Source organism: Hemiscyllium ocellatum, chromosome 33 (assembly GCF_020745735.1).
Source record: "Hemiscyllium ocellatum isolate sHemOce1 chromosome 33, sHemOce1.pat.X.cur, whole genome shotgun sequence".
Taxonomy (NCBI): domain Eukaryota; kingdom Metazoa; phylum Chordata; class Chondrichthyes; order Orectolobiformes; family Hemiscylliidae; genus Hemiscyllium; species Hemiscyllium ocellatum.
The window spans coordinates 945,568-965,617 of NC_083433.1; positions in this window are offsets into that span (position 1 = coordinate 945,568).

Consider the following 20,050-nt stretch of genomic DNA (forward strand, 5'->3'; position numbering starts at 1 on the left):
ATGGTTGAGTGGAAATGAGATGTGTGTTGGTTGTGAGTTGGCGAATGGTTTAAGATCACTGTCTCAGTTTTAGACTTAACAGTTAGCACATCGGGTAATCCATTGAAGGTGGTCAGGGACTGTTGGCTCGAGCAGCTGAACTCTTTACTATCTCTCAGATTGCACTTGTTGATGAGAAAGTTTTAACACCGCTTTTGATTTTTAATTGGGCATCAGTTTTCCATGTGTTTGTATAGTAGATACTTCAAGGAGGAGGTTAGCTTTGTGTTTGAAATGCTGTCATTGTGATGCCAATGAAGACAGCTGCTCACCCAGGTAAGTGGAGAGTATGCCATCACAATCCTGATTTATACTTTGTCGAGAGTGGACAGGCTTTTGGAATCCACAGTAGATATTTGGCTAGCTCAGTTCAGTTCCTGGTCAATGATAACCCCATAGATGTTGATGCTAATAGTGTTAGTAATACTGTTGACTATCATGGAGAAAAAGTTGGATTCTCTCTGTTTGGAGATGGTCATTTCCTGGCACTTGCGTGGCACAAATGTTACTTGTCATTTATTTGCCTAAGCCTGAATGTTGTCCAGGTCTTACTGCATTTATGAATAGCTTGCTTTAATATATGAGGAATTGCAAATGGTGTAAACATCAGCAAACCTTGCCACATCTGATTTAATGATGGAGGAAAGGTAATTGGGCTTGTTTATATTGGTAGATAGAAGAGTGAAAGTTGATTAAAATGTAGAAGATTCTGAATGGTCTTGACAAGGTTGATGTGGAAAGGATATTTCCATTTGTGGGTGAGTCGAGGACCAGGGGACACTGCTTTAAAATCAGGATCTTTTCTTTTAGCATAGAGATATGGGGAACTTTTTCTCTGAGGGCTTTGCAACTTGGGGACTGTGCCTTAAAAGGTGGTGCAAGTGGGGTCATTGAATACTTATATGGTGGAGGTGCATTGATTCTTGAGAACAACAGAATCAGAGGTTATCAGGGCAGATGGGAATGTAGAATTCAAGACACAAGTAGATTGGCCATGATCCTGTTGAATGGTTGAGGAAATTTGAAAGTCAAACACGAACCTTGGGTTTCTGTTTCATGTGCTTGAAATCGCTGAACGCATATGATAACGCACGACCTGAGGAATTCCCATTCTGATGTCCTTGGATTGAGATAATTTAGCCTATAAAATGATAGTCATCTTCTTTTGTGCCAGGTATGAGCCAAACACTTTAGAATTTTCCCCAGATTACAATTCACTTTTTTTAGGGACTCCTTGATGACATCAGGCAGTATCTGAATAGTTGTAGCAAAGGTGGTCACACTCACCTCATTCTGCCATTTAGCTCTTTTGTCCTTAATTTGGCTAAAGCTGAGTAATTCTGGTAGAATAGAAACTCAGTTTGCAGGTTTTTGCTGAGTACCAGCTTTTTGATAGCAGTGTCAATTTCCTGATGAACAAGAGTAGACAGAGGGTGGTATTTGGCTGGGTTGGATTTGCCCTGTTTTTCTGTACATGACATACCTGGCTAATTTTCTGCAGAGCTAGTTGGTTGTCAGTGTTGTTGCTGTACTCGAACAGCTTGAATAGGGATGTGGCTAGTTCTGTAACATAGGTCTTCCATTCTGTTATTAGCATGTTGTTCGGGCCCAAAGCTTTTACTGCCTTCAGCCTTTTCTTGATAGCAACCACTTCCGCAAGGACCACTCCCTTCGTGACTCCCTTGTCAGATCCACACCCCCCACCAACCCAACCTCCACCCCCGGCACCTTCCCCTGCAACCGCAGGAAATGTAAAACTTGCGCCCACACCTCCACACTCACTTCCCTCCAAGGCCCCAAGGGATCCTTCCATATCCGCCACAAGTTCACCTGTACCTCCACACACATCATCTATTGCATCCGCTGCACCCGATGTGGCCTCCTCTATATTGGTGAGACAGGCCGCTTACTTGCGGAACGCTTCAGAGAACACCTCTGGGCCGCCCGAACCAACCAACCCAACCACCCCGTGGCTCAACACTTTAACTCCCCCTCCCACTCCACCGAGGACATGCAGGTCCTTGGACTCCTCCACCGGCAGAACACAACTACACGACGGCTGGAGGAGGAGCGCCTCATCTTCCGCCTGGGAACCCTCCAACCACAAGGTATGAATTCAGATTTCTCCAGCTTCCTCATTTCCCCTCCCCCCACCTTGTCTCAGTCGGTTCCCTCAACTCAGCACCGCCCTCCTAACCTGCAATCCTCTTCCTGACCTCTCCGCCCCCACCCCACTCCGGCCTATCACCCTCACCTTGACCTCCTTCCACCTATCCCACCTCCATCGCCCCTCCCCCTAGTCCCACCTCCCTACCTTTTATCTCAGCCGGCTTGGCTCTCTCTCTCTTATTCCTGATGAAGGGCTTATGCTCGAAACGTCGAATTCTCTATTCCTGAGATGCTGCCTAACCTGCTGTGCTTTGACCAGCAACACATTTGCAGCTGTGATCTCCAGCATCTGCAGACCTCATTTTTTACTTGATAGCAACCAAAGTAAACTGAATCAGTTAAAGATTGACATCTATGATGCTGGAGACCTCAGCAGCAGGCTGAGATGGATAAATGTCTAGAGTGTGGAGCTGGAAAAGCACAGCAAGTCAGGCAGCATCCGAGAAGCCTTGGATAAACCACTCAACACTTTTCTCATTGAAGATTATTGCAAATGCTTCAGCTTTTTCTTTTACATTGACATTATAGACTCTCCAATCATTGAGAAAAGGGATATTTTTAGAGCCTTCATGGATGAGTTATAGAACATAGAACAATAAAGCACAGAACAGGCCCTTCGGCCCACTATGTTGTGCCGAACATTTGTCCTAGCTTAAGTACCTATCCATGTACCTATCCAATTGTCGCTTAAAGGTCACCAATGATTCTGACTCTGCCGCTCCCACAGGCAGTGCATTCCATGCCCCCACCACTCTCTGGGTAAAGGACCTACCCCTGACATCCCCCCTATACCTTCCACCTTAAATTTATGTCCCCTTGTAACACTCTGTTGTACCCGGGGAAAAAGTCTCTGTCGACTCTATCTATTCCCCTGATCATCTTATAAACCTCTATCAAGTCACCCCTCATCCTTCGCCCTTCCAATGAGAAAAGGCCTAGCACTCTCACCTATCATCGTATGACCTCGTGAGTTATTTCATTGTCTACCACCATTCGCAACTATATATGGCAGAACTGAAGAGCTTAGATCTGATTCCTGGATTTTGAGATTGCATAGCCCTGTATATTGCATGTTGTTTCTGCTTTGTCATGCAAATAAACCTTGTAGCTTCACCAGCTTGACACTGTACACCACCATGTACAGTGCTGCTCCTGGCATGCCCTCCTACACTTTTTATTGAACCAGAATTAATCCCCTTGCTTAAATAAAAGTGAAATACTGTGGATACTGGAAATCCAAAACAAACACAGAAGTTGTTAGAGAAACTCAGCTGGTCTGGCAGCATCTGTGGGGAAAGATACCCAACATTTTAAATCCAGAATGACATCTTCAGAGTCTAATTGGACTAGAAACCTTAATGCTGTTTCTCTCTCCATAGATGCTGCCAGACCTGCCGAGTTTCACTAGTATTTTGTTTCAATCCCATAATTTGATGCATGAGGATATGCTGAGCCCTGAGGTTACAAGTTGTGGAAGAGTGTAACTCTGCTGATGCTGATTGCCCACAGTGCCTCATGAATGCCCAGCACTGAGTTGCTAGATCTGTTTAGAATCTCTCCCAATTAACATGATAGTGCCACACAACACATTGGAGAGTATTCTAACTGTGAAGATGCAACTTCAACTCCACAAGAACTGGATGATGATCACTCTCACGGATACTGTCATGGACAGAGAGACACATGTAGATTGATATGGATGAGATCAAGTCGTTTTTGCATGTTTTGATTCCCTTGCCACCTGTCACAGACTAGTCTAGCAGCAGTATCCTTTAGAACTCAAACAGCAAAGTCAGTAGTGTTGCTACTGAGCAACTTTGGTGAAGGACTTTGGACTGCCCCATCAGAGTATATTCTGTGCCCTTGCCACTGTCAGTCATTTTTCTAGTTGGTGTTCAGCATGAAGAAATACTAATTCCTCAGCGGAGTTGGGGGATAGAGGTTTCCTTTTCCATCTTTGACCTGATACCATGAGACTTAGTGGTGTCCCGACACTATGCTCAGGGGAATTCCCTCCGAATTGTATACCACTGCTAGCACTTTTGGTGGGTTTGTCTTAGCAGAGCAGGATATACCCAAGGATGGTGATGATGCAGTGTATGTTAGCTATGCTTCAGTGTGTTTGACAAAATAAAATTATTATTTGTTTCGGGCAGAGGGTGCCATTGTCATTTCTGATACTAAGGCCAATGCTGAGGGTCGGTCCAGTGTATTCTTTCTCACTATTTCTGTATTAGCTTGATACAAATGAATGTCTTGGACATTTCAGAGGGCAGTTAAAGGGCAGTCACATACTGGCCAGACAGGGCAAGGACAGCAGATTTCTTATCGTAAAGGACACTAATGCCCAATTGGGATTTTACAGTTGGACAGACCTCCACTCCATAGTGAAGCTGAATAAAAAGTCAGCACTTGTTGTTCAAAAGGGAATGAACAGTTCGGCTTTCAGACCTCATTACTTTGTTTTTCTGTAGCAGTGGGGTGCTGGGTTTAATTTCCACAAAATAAAAGACGGAAGTTATTCAGTGGGGCACTATAATGAACAGTAAATTATCCAATCTGTCGTATTCTTCGCTGTGACAGATTGGAATTTCATTGTCTCAGATTTTCAATATTTGAGCGTAGGTACGAGTGTAAGTTGTGTGTGGTGTGCATGTGTAAGTGAACGTGTGATTTTATATATGCACATCCGTGCACTTGTCTCTATGAGTGTACATTTATCGTATTCCTACATACTTGTAATAAAGTATTTCTGTCTTCAAAGGACTGGACAATCCAGTAGTCCAACTGTTTACAGAATTAATGTCAGGAACTGTTAACTTTTAAAATTAACTATTGGATAAAAAGTGTTATCTGTGCTCTATCTGAACCATTTTGTAAGAAAATACTGAGTATTTTTGAAGCGCATTGCATGAAAATAAAATCACGTGTACAGCACAGTGTGAAGTTGTGATGTGTTAGTGATTATCATAGGGAGAGAACCAATAATCAGCTTTGTGAACATCGCATCTGTGATACACTTCACATCCCACAATACCAAATCTGATAACCAACCAGTTTATGATTTTGAGCTTTCAACAGCACCAGGATTTTTTTTGTGTCCACCTAAACAGGTGATAGGATCTCCCATCTAAAGAACAAAGAAAATTTACAGGCCCTTCAGCCCTCCAAGCCTGAGGCGATCCAAATCCCCTGTCTCAACTTGTCACCCAATTCCTAAGCATCTGTATCCCTCTGCTCCCCACCTACTCATGCATCTGTCCAGACACATCTTAAATGAATCTCCCGTGCCTGCTTCTACTACCTCTGCTGGCAATGTGTTCCAGACGCCCACCACCCTCTGTGTGAAGTCCTTGCCGCCGTGTATCGCCATTAAACTTTTCACCTCTCACCTTGAAAGCATGACCTCTCGTTATTGAATCCTTCACCCTGGGAAAAAGCTTGCCTCAATCCACCCTGTCTATACCCTTCATGATTTTGTAGACCTCAATCAGGTCCCCCCCTCAATCTCCTTTCTCCTAATGAAAACAAACCTAACCTACTCAACCTCTCTTCATAGCTAGCATCTTCCATACCAGGCAACATCCTCATAAACCTTCTCTGCACCCTCTCCAAAGTGTCCACATCCTTTTGGTAATGTGGCGACCAGAACTGTACACCGTATTCTAAATGCGGCCGAACCAATGTCTTGTACAATTTTAACATGACCTGCCAGCTCTTATACTCAATACCCCATCTGATAAAGGCAAGCACACCATATGCCTTCTTGACCACTCTATCCACATGTGCAGCCACCTTCAGGGAACAATGGACCTGAACACCCAGATCTCTCTGCCCATCAACCTTTCCCAAGGCTCTTCCATTGTATCATTCGCTCTAGAATTAGACTTTCCTTAATGCATCACCTCACATTTGTCTGGATTGAAATCCATCTGCCACTTTTCTGTCCAACTCTCCAGTCTATCTATATCCTCCTGAATTCTTTGACAGTCCCTTAAGCTTTCTGCTACTCCACCAATCTTCGTGTCATCTGCAAACTTGCTGATCGTACCAACAGTGCCCTCTTCCAGATTATTTATGTATATCACAAACAACAGTGGCCCCAGCACTGATCTCTGTGGAACACCACTGGTCATCTTTCTCCATTTCGATAAAAACCCTTCAACTACTACTCTCTGCCTCCTGTTCCTCAACCAGTTCTTTATCCACCTAGTCAGAACACCCTGCACACCATGTGACTTCACTTTCTCTATTAGTTTACTATGGGGAACCTTATCAAACGCCTTACTAGAGTCCATGTATATGACATCTACAGCCCTTCCCCCATCTATCAACTTGGTCACTTCCTTGAAGAACTCTATTAAGTTGGTAAGGCACGATCTCCCTCTCACAAAACCATGTGATAAGCCCATTCTTTTCTAAATATAAATAGACACTATCTCTCAATACCCTCTCCAACAACTTTCCCACCACCAATGTCAGGCTCACTGGTCTGTAGTTACCCGGAATGTCCCTACTATCCTTCTTGTACAGGGGGACGTCATGAGCAATCCTCCAGTCCTCCGGCACCTCACCAGTGTTTAAGGATGCCACCAAGGTATCTGTCAGGGCCCCAGCTATTTCCTCTCTCGCCTCCCTCAGCAACCTGGGATAGATCCCATCCGGTCCTGGAGATTTGTCCACCTTAATAACCTCTAGCCTACCCAACACAGTGGTTAGCACTGCTGTCTCACAGCGCCTGAGACCCGGGTTCAATTCCCGACTCAGGTGACTGACTGTGTGGAGTTTGCACGTTCTCCCCGTGTCTGCGTGGGTTTCCTCCGGGTGCTCCGGTTTCCTCCCACAGTCCAAAGATGTGCAGGTCAGGTGAATTGGCCATGCTAAATTGCCCGTAGTGTTAGGTAAGGGGTAAATGTAGGGGTATGGGTGGGTTGCGCTTCGGCGGATCGGTGTGGACTTGTTGGGCCGAAGGGCCTGTTTCCACACTGTAAGTAATCTAATCTAATCTAATTTAAACATCTTCCCTACTTATGCCAACATGATCCAGACTAATCAAACTTCTATCTCCAATCTCAAGATTCATCATAGTCCTCTCCTCAGTGAACACTGATGCAAAATAATCATTCAGAATCTCACCCATTTTCTCAGGTTCAGAACACAGCCTTCCTTCATTTCTTTTAGTGGACCAATCCTTTCTCTAGTTACCCGCTTGCTTCTTATATATAATGCTTTGGGATTTTCCTAATTCTGCTTGCTAAAGCTATATCATGACCCCTTTTAGCCCGCTTGATTCCTTGTTTAAGACTTGTCCTACTCTTCTGATATTTCTCCAGGGCCCGTTCTGTTCTTAGCTGCCTAGACCTTATGTATGCTTCCCTTTTCCTCTTGGCTCGTCGTACAATTTCTCCTGTCATCCACGGTTCACGAATCTTGCTCTTCCTACCCTTTGCCTTCAACAGGACATGCCAATCCTGCACTACCATTAACCAATCTTTGAAAGCCTCCCATATCTCAAATGTGCACTTTCCTTCAAATAACTGTGTCCAATCCACATTTCCCAGCTCCTGCCTAATGTGCACAGCTTCCTCAACACTGACCCTCAGCTAGGCCAGCACTCCCTCGGCACTGACCCTTACAGAATCTCAATCACAGAATTGTTATTACACAGGAGGCTATTCAGCCCACCATGCCTGCACAAGCTCTTCAAATTAGCCTCATTATCTGTACACTATTGCTATCTAAATAATCTTCCTTTCCTTCTTGAATGCCTCAAGCATTTGAGCATGCCTCTATCACATTTCCAGGCAGTGCATTCCACCTAACTACTTGCTGTATGAAAACATTTTCTTTCATATCACCTTGCTTCTTTTGCACATCACTTTATGCCCTCTCATTTCTTGTTCCTTTTACTCTATCTTTGCTCATGAATTTGAAAACCGCTTATCAAATCTCCTCTCAGCCTTCCCTCCAAGGAGATCAATCCCAGCTTCTTCAAACTATGCTCATGACTGATGTTTCTCATTCCTGGAACCATTGTTGTAAATTACTTTTGAACTCTTTCAAATGTATTCACACCTTTCCTATAATATGATGCCAATACTGTACAAAATACTCCAGCTGAAGTCAAACAAGAGTCTTGTTATTACCTCCTTGCCTGATTAATAAAGCAGAGAACACAATTCTTTATTAACTGCTCTATCCACCAGTCCTGTCACCTACAATGATCTGTGCACATAGTCACCCAGGTCTTTATCCTACTTCATCCCCTTTAGGATTGTTCTCCATATTTTGCATTACCTTTCAATGTACTTCCTGCTAGTCTTTTCTTACCATTCCTCCTTGCTGTTTTTATTTTTTTTCACCTCCCCTCTAAACCTTCTGTACTTGTGCTCATCATGAATTGTATTTTTCTGTCTTACACCTGTAAGAAGCACATTTTCTTTTTCTAATGTTAATTTTTGCCTCGTTTGTCATCTAGGGAGCTCTAGATGTGTTTGTCCTACCTTTTCCATATGAGGGAATACACCTCGACTGTATCTGAAGGTATCCCACTATTCACTTCCCATTTTTCCTGCCAAACACTTGTTCCAGTCAATCTCCCTCGATCCGATACTGAATGGCTTGAATTGAATACACTCCCTTTATGCTTTGGATTTTGAGATGCTTCAATTTCCAGATGATCCCCTGGTGGAAGACAGGTGAAAGGGAAGGTGTGGGGAGGGAGGGAGAATGGGGAGGGGTGTTTGAGGAAGGGAGTAGGGATGTGAAGAGGGGGTGACAGAGAGATGCTGAGTGCATTGGGGGCTTGACAATTAAAGGGAAGGTGTTAAGATTATAAGATATAGAAGCTGGATCTACTATGTATTATGGTCTCAAGCCCTCCAATGCCTCCAAGATCCCTCCTCCCTGTGGGTAGGTACTGGGGATTGTGGGGTTGAGATAGGGAGTTAGGGTTTTGGGGAGGTTATTGAGTGTGGGATAATGAAGGATTTATGGGGGTGTTGGGGAGAATCTGCTATCGGGGTACCTACATTGGGGCTAGGGAGGGGAGCACCATTATTAAAGTAGACACTGTCAGATACCAGCTAAAACACAGCTATGTAAAGTAAACCCAGCCACTGCAGGACTGCCTGCCTGGGGCCACATTCCTGGGGGATTAGAACATGTCCGTCAGTTTCAGATCATCCTGCTACACTCTCATTGTTAATAAAGGAAACCGGTAACTATCGGATAGTGTAAATCGCACCGATACCACACTTGATTGATAAAGTACTTGCTAATGCCTCCGCTGACGTCAAACTCATTCGGGTCCTGTGTTAAATGATAATATCTGTATATTCAACTATGGAGAACTATTGTGAACGCCCAGACAGCCAGACGCATGGCAATGAGGAAACCCTTCCAACAATAAACTTTTAATTTACAAGATCGGAAACTGCTGAACCCAGGATGTCTACCCATTGTTCGGCACAGCAGGAGCTGGACAGGTATCTCGGGGCAGCCAATAGAGACACTAATCCCTTCACAGACAGGTGAACCGACCAATGAAAGAGCCGAACAAGGGGAACCTGACCGGGAACTCGAGGAAGCGCGAAGTATAACTGCACCAGATCCGAAGGGAGAGACAGAACGCCTTCTCCAACGAATTTGCATGCTTTTGAATTCGTTGTATAGTGTACCAGTATTGATTCTGTAATAAACGGTGTTTTTGCTCCAAACTCTAGCCGGTTTGATCTCTCCTTCCAACGAACACGTAGAGACGAGACCATTCGGTTTCCGTCTCAACAGATGGTGAGCCTGAACGTGGGAAGGGTAAGAGACGACCGCAAGTTGGCCACGTTGGCGGACCGGAGGGCAGACAAACTTTCGGCCGAACTTTTAAAAGGTGAGGAAGCGCCTGTTAAAGCAAAGGCTTCCAGTAGGTAAAATTTTTTCAGTTAGTCAGTCTTTGTCTGCTCCCTGATCCTCACCAACACAAACAGTACTTTTAAATCAGTTTGGCAGCAACGTTGCAGAGTCCATACTGGTAAGCTATCTTCTCACTTCTTCACTAATACCTGCCTGTTATCGCGGTACTGAAGTGACTAATTGATCCATGGCTAGCCTTAAGTTAATGCGCGCTTTTTGAGTCGAGTTACTGCGTGGATTTCGGATCCTGGACGCAGCTTTTTGAGTTTGAGTTTTACGCGTGGATTTCGGATCCTGGACGCGGTTTTTTGAGTTAAGTTAATGCGTGGATTTCGGATCCTGGACGCAGCTTTTTGAGTTTGAGTTTTACGCCTGGATTTCGGATCCTGGACGCGGTTTTTTGAGTTAAGTTAATGCGTGGATTTCGGATCCTGGACGCAGCTTTTTGAGTTTGAGTTTTACGCGTGGATTTCGGATCCTGGACGCGGTTTTTTGAGTTAAGTTAATGCGTGGATTTCGGATCCTGGACGCAGCTTTTTGAGTTTGAGTTTTACGCGTGGATTTCGGATACTGGACGCGGTTTTTGAGTTAAGTTAATGCGTGGATTTCGGATCCTGGACGCAGCTTTTTGAGTTTGAGTTTTACGTGTGGATTTCGGATCCTGGACGCGGTTTTTGAGTTAAGTTAATGCGTGGATTTCGGATCCTGGACGCAGCTTTTTGAGTTTGAGTTTTACGCGTGGATTTCGGATCCTGGACGCGGTTTTTGAGTTAAGTTAATGCGTGGATTTCGGATCCTGGACGCAGTTTTTGAGTTGAGTTAAAGTGTGTTCTTCCCGGAGGTCACAAGTGGTTCCGGCAGCCCAATTTTCAGAGGTGACAAAGTGCTCTGACGGCCAATTTTCAGAGGTGACAAAGTGCTCTGACGGCCAATTTTCGAAGGTAACAAGGTGCCCTGATGGACTGTCTTCAGAGGTAACGAAGGCTCTGACACGCGAGACGTCCAGTACTGCCCAATTTTCAGAGGTGACGAGGTGCTCTGACGGACAATTTTCGAAGGTAACAAGGTGCCCTGATGGACTGTCTTCAGAGGTAACGAAGGCTCTGACACGCGAGACGTCCAGTGCTGCAGTAATTTTCTTCTGAATGGGGGATTTTGTCGGGCCCGACGCGCTAGTGGGAAAAAAAACTCTGGGTCTGAGTTAAGATACAGCGTGGCTTACGGAGCCTGGACGCTTTTTGAAATTAATTAATACAGCGCTGACCGCACTTCACTGATTGGATCCTTTCTCTTTTTAATAAGCACTTTAACTCTGACAACTATCGATAGACACACTTGCTGCTAGCATCCTAAGGGGACAGAGGACGGATCTCATCTCCTGGTTAGGGTTTACCTGCACAGGCGTTTGCCTTAGACCGGTTGTTAAGAGCAGAGATCTGCCACGCAAAGGTCAGGCTTTTGAAAAACGCTCTGTTTTTAAAGCGGTACCCACCAGGTGAGATCCGTCATGGGGGACTTGAACTTTGGACCACCGAAAATGACCCAATTTCGATCATTACGCCCCGGAGTGCCCTGGTGGCACCTCACGGTTGGCACAGACGTAACTTGGCATGCCCATTTATTACTGGACAGTGTAACAGTGCACAAGACAGCACTGGATCAAGTGTTTAACCAAGCGCCCGCCCAAAGAGACCTGATATTGACGAGACTAAAAGAGACCTTCACAGATACGACGCTAATGACCAAAATTTTAAACAGTCTCCTACTCTCGCCGCAATATTCAGTGCGGCAAACAATAGCCCTAGGGAAACCCCCTACTGATTGGGCACCACCGGCCGCCGATAAATCCCTGGGGTGGAAGACGAAACTGTTAGTCACATTCAACCCGCAGTGGCAAGGGGGCCACTGTACCTCCACCACAGCCCCAGTCATTTCGGACGCCCCTGCCCGAGTGTTGCACCACCTCACTGCCACCATTTCCATTCCAGCTGATGCACACGCCAGCGAGCACACCCCACTCCCGAACACCCCGGCACCTCAGCCCCTTACGGGAAAGGTGCTGGACGGGATTCGTACACAGATTAGAGAAAATAACACCGCCAAAGAGGCTCAGCGGAAACTCCGCTACCTCGACAATACCCTCAAGCTGTGGCGGAACAAAGACTGGTTCCCTAAGGATGACCAGCCCTTTTTCACACCAGAAAATTTTGAACGCTTCCAGGCCAATGTACACACCTTGAAGGAGAGAAAAGATGAGACTAAGCAAACTCTTTTTATTCTGTCAAAGCCTCCTGCTAAAGCAGATGACGAATCTGTCTACCTCCGGGAGCTCTTAGTAAGGTTTCTGGCCCATTTGCCTGCCCCGCCAGCTGAGACGCCTGCTAAGAACGAACACGACCCCCTTCCGGAGCATGAACCTGAGTGGGTTCTCAACCAGACCCCACTTTTCCCCCTTCCCCACCACACACCCTCTGTTCTACAACCAGCCCAAGCCGAAGTGCACGAGATCAGTCCGCCGCCCCCTTACAGTTGTCCCCAATCAGGGCCATCTGGTCCCCCTGTATCCCCCACGACCCCAGCCACGGCACACACTGCGCCGCTTGCCCCAATTCCACGAACCCACTACAGCCCCTTACAGGGCACCGCTGACACTATCCCACTTCTCCAGGCGCCTCTCCTCGCCACTAGTGTGGGTGTAGAGAAATACGTTCCTTGGTCACGAATGGATCTGGATGCCCTAGTCAGGAAGCTCCCACCAATTGCTAACGGCGCGTCTGCCTGGATAGCTATTTTTGAAAGGGAGACCTGCCACGAGAAGTTGGCCCTAGCTGACTTCAGAACAATCATGGTGCACATTCGGGCCGAAGAGGCACTGATAAGGGCAGAAAGGCTGGCTGGGTGCTTCCGATCGGATGACACCGCCCCTTTCGACCTTTACCGGAACATAATCTGGCGCTCCCTGCGAGATAGCTTCCCTACTATTTTTTCCCTGGACGCGCTGGCCACCCTCAGACTAAAAGACGGGGAGGATGCACATGAATATCTGGGAAGGGCCTGGGACCTTTGGGAGACTGGGACAGGGGAAAGGCCCGATAGCTCCCCCTTGGCAATAGCACATTTTCGAAGGGGGGTAACGGAAGGACTCCCCGCCCCAGTACAGAGCAAATTGAATGACCTTGTGGGGGTACACTCAATGCCGGAGGACCAGTGGAAAAAACAGATACACCACTATCTATCCAGGTACCGATCATCAGAAAAGGCGGAAGCCAAGAGGCAGGCTTCCAAACTGCCTATGCAACTTATAGAGCGACTCGAAAACGTTCTTTTACTGTTGGAGACGAAGGGCGCAGCGCAGGGGCTTATGCCTTCGGCTCCACAGACGTGTAGTTCCCCTTCGCCCTACGCCCAGGGACTATTGCCCTTGCCCTCCCTTAGCAGGGCGGGCAGTTCTCAGTACCATATGCCTGCCCGCAGTAGACCGCCCGCTGGGATACGAAAGGGGGGAAGGACAGATCCATTACCCGGGCGTTGTTGGAAGTGTCGCGAAATTGGACATAATTCTTATAGATGCGATATGGAGACAGATGACTCATGCTGGATTTGTAAAGGGACAGGACATAAAGCCCGCCACTGCGGCAGGGAAACGGTGCAACAAGCGGGGTCCACACTCCCAGCTGGCTCACCCTCTTATAGACACCCTGAGTATAGACGTGTCATACCCCAACAACGGAGGAAAAGAACCAAGGGATTATGGAAAAGGGCCCCAGGACGCGGGATAGACAGGAAGGGGTGGATGGGTCTTGCCTAAGAATGGAGAACCACAAGGGTTACTTGACGGGCCCATGACAGATGGGGATAGCATGGTGAGCTGCGCAACTAGTAAGAGCAGGTTTACTGGGGATCGACTGTGTAAGTTTTCCTCCTTGCACCTCACGGTCCGTGCCTCGTTCGATTCGGACTTCCCTACAATCTCACATTGATTTGTTTTAGGATTGGTAACTTCTGTCCACCCACAACTACAAAACTGCTTCACAATCAGCCTTTTAATCAATCGTTTGTCCTTTCACAACAACAACACACAGGGGATTATACATCATGCTTCCAATTACATCCTTCCCAACAGGTTGTAATCTTTACTTCTTACTGAACACCAAGCAGTGACGTGTTTTTGTAAGGCCGACTTCATTCGGGATTATAGAAACCGGTATTCGGCTACGGTTTCACACAGACTGTCAGTTTCTGCGAGTATGTAATGCCCCGGAACATGTCACTAAAACTGGGGACAAGGGACTGCGACAGGCTGAGACGAGAGTACGACACACCGACAGTATGCGTGGATTGGCATGTATGTGGGTGAAAACCAGTGTGGGGCCGGCCCAGTGAGAGAGGGAGTGAGTGAGTGAGTGCAGTGATTTTTAACAGACGTGGCGAACGGAGGTGTCGCAACAAATGTTTCATCCCAGGACTCGGTGTACAGTGGACCGGCACCGACAGCCTGAGTGACGGACAGGGACCGTGGGAAGCCGCCCAGCAGCCGAAAGCAGTTTTACTGCTGTCGGAGTACGTGAGTATTGTTCCCTACACTTAGCGGTTTGGGATTGATAACTTAATGGTCTGGGATTTTTCTCCATAGTCTCGTCTTGATTTTTAGGATTAAATGCCACTTGTCCCCCCACTATCACTTTTAATTACTCTTATACTTGGAAAGGAATACCTGAATGTAGGGAGGGGGCGCAGGAAGGGATGGTGGAGCTTTTACTTTAATAACACTACGGTTGTGGAATCCTGAGACGGTAAATCCCGGGGTGTCCCGTGCTCACCCTAGTTTTGGCGGGTCACCCTTCTCTGGGCGGGTCACCTTAGTTCTTGGCGGGCTTTCTTGCTTTTGGCGCGAAGGCCCAGGTTGGGCGGGGCCAGCTGACTTTTGGCGCGAACGCTCAGTTGGGGCGGTGCCCGTTCGCTTTTGGCGCGAATGCTCACTCTTGGCAGGATTGCACAGTCTAGAAGGGGCTGCTCGCCTGCAGACGTTCCGCCACCCTTTTAGCTCAACTACCGCGCCACCACTACACCGATGGGTCTCTCAAGCGTCATTGCCCTACTTCATGGGATTACTCGATGAACAGGTCCTCTTCAGTTACTGGGATGTCGATATGAATCATGCCTCTAACCACATCTTCTCTGACAGGTTGTACCTTTCTAACTCTAACGTCCCGACCGACAACATGCGCATTGCCGTATCGCCATATTGTGCGTTTTCATTTACAACGTTTTGTATGTCCAGTGTTTGGCCGTCCCACTGCCCGAATATCCCCCAGCCCACTTATTTTGTCTCTCTCTTTTTCCCCCGCTGGTCACAGGCCTCAGGCCTCCAGCTAGGACGTGCTACTCAGCACACAGCAGGGTGCTTGGCCCATCTCTCTTCCTCGCGGCCGCTCACTCATCTTTTTGTCCGCCAACATGGGTGTTTAGGCCATCCCTTTTCCCCTCGTGTTCACAAAGTGCCAAGAACGAGGGGGGGCCCACCTACTCCTTCTTCCGTCTATGCCCTCCAAATTTTAATGCCCCTTCTCACGCACCCATTTTTATCTTTTCTCCCAAGTCCACAGATTTTTCTTTCGCTAAAGCATTATGGACGCTCATTTTAAAGCAATTTTCTCCTGCTACTTGCCCCCCTCCTCAACTTTGCGGCTAGGGAGGGTTGAGCTACTGCTGCCACAGACACGGCCATTTCCAGTCCCTAAAGCGGGTATTGGCAACCATGCGGGGTGAAGATGCCAGCCAGTCTACCTGTCTGAGGCTACACTCTCCAATGCTTTGAACATGCAACCTGTAACTGCCAGTCAGTACCAAACCTTCCCATTGAAATCTCCTACAGACTCCTCTTGCCGATTGTACTGCCCTATCCTACACCCCCGCTCCCCATTCCCCACGCCATAGTCACGCCCCTTCATCGTTTTCTCCCAAACCCACACACTTTATGTTCACCGCCGGATCTGAGGTCGTCTTAGTTCTGTCTTTCATTCAGCTTGCATGAATTCAACTGGGTCTTGCTGAATAGAAGATCCGCGGATCCTTACGCTCCATCTTTTTAAGGTTTTAAGCTCCCTGAGGTTTTCTACCAGGACACAGTAACTCATCTTCTGGCCTCATCTCTCCATTAGGGCATTTCACTCACTATGCTTCCACTGCCGTGCTCTGCGCCCCATCTTCTTTCCAAAGTCTTATGCTCCCTGAGGTTTCCTACCAGGATTCCTCACGTCATCTCCAAATAATAAATGGTGCCACCGCCACTGCAAACTTAAAGGTTCCCGACCCCTCTGTTGCACTGTGGGCGCTCACGCCTGCCTTTCATTTTTCTCTGTTACACTCCTGGCCAACGCTCTCTTTTGTCCTCCACCGCACCTACAGTATCGGCAGCACTTTGCCGTCGCCTTTTGCTTGAAGGCATTATACATACAATCGCCTCCCACAGGGATCAATACTCAGCTCCTGCCCAAATCCTTCAGTCTCTTCAACTGCGAGTAGTCCTCTCCAACTCATCCGTTCGTATCTTTTGCAAGGCGCTGGTTCGCGCTGAGAACAGCAGGGTCACCAGGTTCCTTTATGATTCTTTTCCCGGAGTATCTTTTAAAGGCTGTTACTTCCCTCAAACTGATCAAATCCTCAAGTGTCAAAAGGAGGAAAGTACTACACAGACAATTTCTGTCCTGACCTGTCTGACCATCCTTTTATGATACTCTCCCTCTCCCTCTCCTTTACACAGGGATGAAGTCCGATATGCCCGCAGCACCTGCGCATTCTCTTTTGTCTATGCCACACGGCCCTACACACACACAGATTCTTGCATTCACAAGGATTATACTTGCACCTCTCGTTTTGTATCTCGTTTGGGGGGACAAGTCCCCTCAGGCAAACAGTCCAATTTCGTCCCACCGCAAATCTCCTAATTGCCCAGAGTTTTACATTGTCCCCCTCTCCATAATCATCATCATCATATCTTATACTGAGCTGGCTGGAGACACATAGGCCACTACACGCACCACTTCTCCCATTGCTCCAGGTCAGCACAACCTAATATATCCCTAAAATCACTCGATGAGACAGGACCTCGCGGGGAGATGCAGACTGAGATGGGAACATGCAGCCCCACCTTGACACGGCCCGACATGGGTCCATTTCACTGATATCTTTGCTCTTCTTGTACTTTATTCTGCTGTCTAAACTCTTCATTGGGCTTTCTCTTGGGAGATCCACCTTGTTAATCATGGACTCCGCTGTGAGCAGGCGAATAGCCGTCCAAGTAGGATTGTGCCCTTTTTTAGTTGGTGATTCAACTCCCTTTTCGTCTAAATTTGTCTTTATCCCTTGCGTAGGCGCCTTTTTCTGATGTTACCCATACTCTGAGTTACAGTCGCGGTCCGCTCCAATATCCTACCCAAATGTCTGGGGGCGACAATCCGCCCTGCCTGCAAAGGGGGGGGTCCCAGCCGCCTTGAGGCTTACGCTGCACGCCCTGAGAGGTTAGGGCGATCTCCTGCGCTGTGTCTTCCCTAACCACACGGTGGAAATTTACCTGCTCTATTGTCCTGTTGCCACAGAGTTGATGGGGATCCTCATCATTTCCACATTAATGACCCTTATCCTAAACGGTCTCCATGGGTGACTCATCAAACGATTGTCCTACGACAACCCCATTGGTTGTGCGCCCTGAGCACGGGCAGTTCCCCGGGGTGCAAATCGAGATTGCTTGCGCCCCTTACCGCGCAGTATCAAGGCGTACCGTAGGCCTTCCCCTATGCAGTCTATTGTAGTTCCCTTCTCAATATTACCAATCCCACTTCCCTCTCGAGGGACTTACTCTATTTTTTCGACACAACTCCTGGACGAATGTTTTTACACTTCAAGCATTGCGTTTTAAAACATACAGGCGCCTGCGCTCCTGCAGCTGCTAGTATACATTCCTACCGAGTCAGAATTGCCACTCGTACTATCTTGCATTTATATCAGTGTCCCAACTTTCATCTACCCCGTGCAGTGCTGCTGCTCAAATGGACACGGATTATCCTACTAATTGTCTTCCACACTATGCGCACACTTGATTTTAACTTTGTCAGAATATTGCGACTTGACACCGTTTGCGTGACTGCTCCCCGCAATTACCTCACCGACACTGGACCAGTGTCATGATTACGTTTTTACATTTTTCCTCTGCCTCTTCGTAATTCGACGAACATTAAAACACCTATAGTATAATCTGGCTACCCCTGCCTCGACTGCCTTTTTGTGGCAGCCCGTGCTGGGGAGCCTTTTTTCTCTGATTTGAGATCACGAATCCCTCTGACTACCTTTGTGTAAAGTTGTACCCTTTCCCTTACATGAAACCACTCCTTCTACCTCACACAGAGTTCTCTCTATTCTGATGTGACTCCTTTTTGTGGCATACTGCCACGTACAGGTCCGCAACTCATAAGAAAGGTTAAGGCTTTCACACTACCGTCATTATTTTCACCATGGTCTTTATATCTGCCCCCCATTCCTCTTACACAAATGGTTGAGTACACTCTTCCTGGTTGCATTTGACAGTCCACATGAGCACAGACCTTATGTTCAGGAGTACTGACTGGAGACTTTGGGGACTGCCTCCCGTCCATTCCGGTCTCCCAGACATGCCACCCCAAAGACCCCTTACAACACAACACTTTATTTCCCATAGTAGTCACATAGTTCCTGACTGACCCCGCCATATATCACCCTGGTGATGCGGGGACTCCTTTTTACTGCATTCCCACAGCCCCATCTCACTGATTTAAAGGTGATGAGGTATCATTACTTTTCAACCGGACCCCCATACGTTGAGCTCCACCGGGAGACGCCGCTGCCACCAACTCCAACAACACGACAGTCTGTGTGTGACCTCCTACAAACGGACAGGGACACATCCAATACATGCTGTAATGCGACGTCCGCTCGTGAGCCATGATACCGGGTTTCTTGCTTACGGCTGGTTGCGATAAGGGCTGGCGAGTGGGGACCTCCCAATTCTTCTCCCCACTGGTATATTACCGCCGTTCCATGAGCTCGCGGGTTGGGCGTAGTAAATTCTATCTCACCGGTGCGTGTCAGCTCCCTCAATGACTTTCTTTCGAATTCGTCTGATCCTGTTGTACTCATGACTAACTTTTCATCTTCATGTACGATAAATGCAGCCTGGTTGTCCAAAGAGCCCCCACTTATTTATTTTGCCCGTTTAAATTGGGGATATGTGAATTGATCCTTCCATAACAGCGGGTGGGTGAAATGTACTGTGTGCCTTAGCAATTGAAACACTGCTGTTCTCGCAAGCGACCCTTGCGGACTGTCTAATATTCCTGACTGCTGCAAATGTGTTGCTGGTCAAAGCACAGCAGGTTAGGCAGCATCTCAGGAATAGAGAATTCGACGTTTCGAGCATAAGCCCTTCATCAGGATTCCTGATGAAGGGCTTATGCTCGAAACGTCGAATTCTCTATTCCTGAGATGCTGCCTAACCTGCTGTGCTTTGACCAGCAACACATTTGCAGCTGTGATCTCCAGCATCTGCAGACCTCATTTTTTACTCTAATATTCCTGACTGGCCTCAGCCACCCTCGGAGGCCACTGACCATGCTACTGAGCTGCCCACGCCTGTCCTTGGGGTGGTGAAACGGATGTCGGCGTCGATTACTCAATGCAGCACGACTGGTTAGCCAATGACGGGTAAGATCCCTCGGGCGAGGGACAACCTAAGACAGGCACAGTCGCGCATTGACATCGGAACGGGTGGCCTCCGTTCATCTCCATTTGATGCGATTTCTGCCTGCTTGCATCCGTGTCGGACGGTTGGACAGCACTGCTGCTCTCTGGAGCATACTGATCTACGGGACCACCGGGGCACAGTACAGTTTCACACTCGGTT